The following is a 5,244-nucleotide window of genomic DNA, read 5'->3' on the forward strand; positions in this document are numbered from 1 at the left end:
AAACCTACTTGATTCCTGGATGTTTAAAAATTACTGAAGCGTAGCAACCCTGGGCCCACACTGGGAGTAGGTGCCTCTTCCCCTTTGCCTGTTCATTTTTGTGTTTGTCTGTTCCTTAGCTCGTCTGCACTGCAGAACTAAAACTGCTAGACACAGCCCACAATTTCCTTCCCATTTCCCATGGCAGGCTAGTTACCCACCAAAGGCTATGCCCCTTCACCCTACTTCCATACCTAGTCACAGTCACAATTGCATATCCAGAGCCCGAGATGTGTCCTGGACCAAGACAAGTTCCGGTACCTGCCCAGGTGTCTTCTGCATGCGGGTTTCCTCTCTTCTCCTTCCTAACATGCATTCCCTCAAGGTCACCTGCTCCCTTCCTGCTACTACTAAGGTTGTCTTCTTGCTCCTAGTTTTTTTTTTAGAGCAGATTGATTAAATCTTGATTCATCACAAGGCTGAATGGGTGGAAACATTCCTAGGATAGGAGACCTGTAATAGGAATCAACTGCACTCCAGAACCGTGCAGCGCAGGGGAAGTGTGGGCAGCTGAAGAGAGCAAATGTTGTGTCCGTCTTTGGGTCTGTGCTGTGGTACCCACTGTCAGCTTCATGTCTACCTAGCAGTCGCAGAACACCCGGAATTCTCCGCTTCCACTGCCCACTCCACTGTGGCTGCAGCTGCAGTTCACGTAGTTTTCGGGACATGAAAGTACATGCTCTACATGGTACCACCACTGACCATGCGCTGCACACTTGGCAACCCCTCCTTCCTAAACTTTCCATCCTAGCTGTTGATTACCAGATTGTCCTTTGAGGGGTGGGGCTTTCTGAATGTGCAGTTGTAATACAGAGACTAATTTTGAAATGAAGACTAAGGATGATTCTAGAAGAGTGGGCCTCATCTGTGAGTGGTTGCTTGGAGGGTTGCTTGGAGAAGCACTCACAGACGCTGATGACTCTGACCTACAGTTCCCTGTAGATCTAGATGTCAGAGTGAAGGCTGTGCAGCTGGGAGCCATGGTTTCGGTTAATTATACGTTCCTCCAGAAGCCAGGAAGCCCTGGACCTTTGGACATCACGAGTTAGAAGCCACCTCAGGACGAGAAGACAATCACCTCAACTAGAACTTAAAATAGTTACCTGCTCTGGCCTTTTGAAATCTTCTGAGGTAACCTGTCCTTTGGTACACAAATCAGCAGATAGGGTGGCAGAACATGTGGGGGCCATTGTGTCTCATCCCTTCCAATTCTCCCCTCCTTATATGTATGTGAGCCGTTCCTCACTGTGTTTCACCATCTCCCAGAAGTCCCTATGACCACAAGAATATTAGCTTTTGAACGTTCCTGTCCACTCCTTCCTCCATGGCCTCTGCTCTGGCTGTCAATAATATTGCTTGTCCCATAATCTATACTATTTGGATTAAAGAGAAAAAGATCCTTGCTTCTAAAAAATTTCCTGAAGTAAAATAATATTTGCTTAAGTCAGTGTTGCACTATAACTCTAGTCTGAATAATTGGCCGCACACAAAGGGAAGTGAAGCATCCTGTGTCTCAGCCTCTTCGGTTATCAAGCACATGCGTGTAAAAATTTAGCACTAGGTGACATCAAATATCTTCTAGTCTCCTGAATTCCATTTTTAAAAATAGATATTGATCTTTTGTTTCACTTTGAAAAGATTCCCTAATCTTTATTATGAAGACCAGCATCCAAGTCACTATGACAACGGTAGGCAGCACAGTTACTGAAATATATTCACTGAAGAGGTGAATTATCAATGGCTGCCGATATGTCAGCATCAGTCTCACCAAATGCAGAAGGATTAGAGTTCGGTAGTTATTCCAGAAGCAGAAGCTGACGTCTAGTCTTCTTCTGGGATGAGAAGAGTGGGATAAGAAGATCCAAGGTCAGGGATTTCAGGAGCCGTGTTCCCAACATATTCCAGATCTAGTAAATCTAATCAAAGAAGTAGGTGCCATTCCCCTACAGAAACCACTGCCCCAAAGATCCAGCCCCCACAAGAACCAGGGTCATTCCCTCAGGTATTCAAACCCAAGCAGGAACTTGTCACCAGGTGGCGCCAAACTGCAGCTAAGGTTGAGGTGAATTTGAATCATACTATGTGTATCTTGGGTCCCCGTGTAATTTTTAAAATTTTTATTATTTTTGAGTATCTATAACATTATGAGCAAGTTCTACAAGTTCTGACAACTCATATGGTTCATATGAGTAAAGTTGAGAACCTTTAAGTGTTGACCAAACTAAAGTTTTCTTCCCCCCCCCCCCACCCCCCCCCCCCCCCTTTTTTTTTTTTTTTTTTTTTTGGTTTTTTTGTTTTTTGTTTTTGGTCTTGTTTTCTTCCTTCTGAGGACTTGTGTTCACTCACTTGGAAAGACCAGCTATTTGTTAAATTTCCATCTCCCTATGCCTTTGCCAATCCTCTCCTTTTGTCTGGGATGCATTTCCGGCCACAGCCTTTGTGTTCTAGATCTAATTAAAAGCTTTTGCTCCGAAAAGGTCAAACCTGTAGTCATCTCTCCCCAAAGTGTCACCTTCTGTGAACCTCTTTGGATCACTTCCAGCCTTTCAAAGGGCAGAGTCAATAGTCCGAGTTCTCTAGCCTTCCAAAGCACTTTGTTCATGTTTGTTATAGTTATCACATTAAGACGTCTTCATTGTGTTTGTCAGTTTGCTACTTTGTAGGAAGGCCACTCAAGCATAGGAGCAAGCCAGACTTTTTTCCAACTTTGCATCATCATTGACTGAAGTCACACGGCTCTCACACTGTGCCTCTAAACACATGCAACAATAGTTTAACAGAATGTATATGTTTAGCTTCTAGGATGGATTAAATTTGAAATAAGTGAAAGAAGGTAAGCATTAAAAAGAAAAGATAATGATTATCTTTCTATAAAGGAAGAAGCGTTCGACAGTGTGAGTAAGCACTGTGTTCTGTGAGACTGCAGCTATAACAAAATCTTCGTAAGCATTATAACATGTTCTTACTATAATGGTCCACAATGATATGGGTGTTTGTGTGTGTTAAGATTTCTCTTTTTAAAAATTGATTAGTTTATTTATTTACATTTCAAATGTTACTTTCCTTCCCTGCTTCCCCCTCCACAAACCCCCTTCCTCCTGCTTCTATGATTGTGTTCCCCTACCCACCCACCCACTCCCACCTCCCCTCCCTGGCATTCCCCTATGCTGAGGCATAGAGCCTCCACAGGACCAGGGCCTCCCCTCCCACTGATGTCCGACAAGGCCATCTTCTGCTACATATGCAGCTGGAGCCATGGGTACCTCCCTGGGTACTCTTCGATTGGTGGTTTAGTCCCTGGGGGGTCTTGTTGGTTGGTATTGTTGTTCTTCCTATGGGGTTGCAAACTCTTTCAACTGCTTCAGTCTTTCCAGCTAACTCCTCCATTGGGATCCTTGTGTTCAGTCCGATGGTTGGCTGTAGGCATCCTATGATGGTCTTTGTATAAGAGAGAATAAATGCAAATATTCCTCCTAGTTGCCCTCTTACCTACTTGATTATCATTAGATAAAAACTGGTATACAGTTTTAAATTGACACCTAAGGTGCTACAGCTTAGGTTCAAGTCAAGAGGTAGTTTATTTAATGAAAGAGAAAGGAATATACCTCCGATTTGCTCAGGGAGGGGAACGTAATATAAAAAATTTAGATGGACTCCAGCTTCTTCATGGCAAAATAGTAAGCAGAGCTCCACTGCTTCCACTGCTGCTGACTTTCTTTGACCCACAGAGCAATGGGTCATCTTGATTTACTTTCCTTATGAGATGGGTCAAGAAATATGAAAAATAGTGGGAGAATAAAACCCCAAGTGGCACATACAATTATAAACAGTAAGCTGAAAAATCTTCCCTTCTGAATGCAAGCTTACTTTATAATTCCATGCCAATGCTGTGGTTCTTAGGGCTTCTTTATGCTTGTGTGAAGTGCTTTAAAGATGCCCTAAATCCTTTCTGCTTTTGATCTGGTCTGGGATGCTATTTTGGCAGATAGAGGACTTGGAGTATCCCACAGGGACTGTTTGCTTTCTTATCTAATCTTTAGTGCATCTAGCAGCAAAACAGGCCACTTGGTGATATCACTCTGCCAGATGAAGGTTGTTTGAGGATACACAACTCTTGTCGCTTTTCGTGTGCATTTGGGTAAATAACTGAAGGCATGTCCAGCTCCTGACTACATGTGTATTTATAATCTGCAGCTCCATTTTGCATCTTTCTTGTAAGGATAGGCTTCAACTCAGAACCCAGCAGCTGTTTTCTGAATAGGAATGGCCTTCTGCTTAGGCAGCGTGAGTTAAGAAACCTCACAAAAAAAGCAAACTTGATGTTGTTGTATTTTTAATTTGCTACTACCTCCCCGCTTGTGAAATACTTGGCATGGCTCACTTGGCCCGAACTTTTCACCTGTTTCTTCTTTTTCATCTTCTAGTCACTTGTAAAAGTTAACTCCAAAGAAAAAGGTCCGTTGCCATGTCCTAGCCCCCTTTGATCACACAGGAATTGTTTGGGTAAAGCTTCATACCCTACAAGCCTGTCTTCTAAATAAGCTTTAAAGTACCCATGAGGCTCTGCAATTTGTAAAAGGGCTGATACCAATTTGGGAACTGGTGAGTTCCCTGGGTTATTTCAAACACAAGTTCCTTTTTTTTTGGCAGGCTTGGCCACCTGCTAACAAACCAGAAACACACAGTAGGTTGTAAGCAATGCTCAGAAAGAAAATAAATATATTGATGCTAGAAACTTTAGAGACCATTACAAAATCCCAAGAAAGAAGGAGTGGAGAGGGTAGATGCTGGCGACGGCAGGAGAATCTGGCTCGAACCCTAAACTGAAGCATTTTCAATTGGCAGGAAACTCAGACATAGCAAAAGAACAATGACTTGATTTACCACTGGGCAACGGATAAATGCAGCTCTATGACGATGCTGCTGCCCCTCAGTTTGATGTCTGTCTCATCCATGTGCAGGACGTGCTCTCTGACTCCTCTTGCTGAGAGGGCAGCGAGCTCTCCAGGGACACTGTTGTGGTGTCTGCTGAGTCTTCTTGTCACCATTCCGGGGTGGTATCCAGAAACAGATGTTCAGCAGGTGTTGCTTCAGGCTTAGGTTTCCACCAATCAGCGCTAAAGGAAAGTGAGAAATCCAATAACCCATATATACAATGAAGGACAGTCCATGTAAAGGGCTGTTTATTCATTTGAAAATTGCTAT

General features: G+C 43.4%; 1 pseudogene; it reads left to right on the forward strand.

Moving 5' to 3' along the window:
• The first annotated feature begins 349 nt into the window (after positions 1-349).
• On the forward strand, positions 350-1,088 carry LOC117723810 (phospholipid scramblase 3 pseudogene; annotated as a pseudogene).
• Positions 1,089-5,244: the final 4,156 nt, after the last annotated feature.

This window comes from Arvicanthis niloticus, chromosome 19, assembly GCF_011762505.2.
Source record: "Arvicanthis niloticus isolate mArvNil1 chromosome 19, mArvNil1.pat.X, whole genome shotgun sequence".
In the NCBI taxonomy this organism is placed as follows: domain Eukaryota; kingdom Metazoa; phylum Chordata; class Mammalia; order Rodentia; family Muridae; genus Arvicanthis; species Arvicanthis niloticus.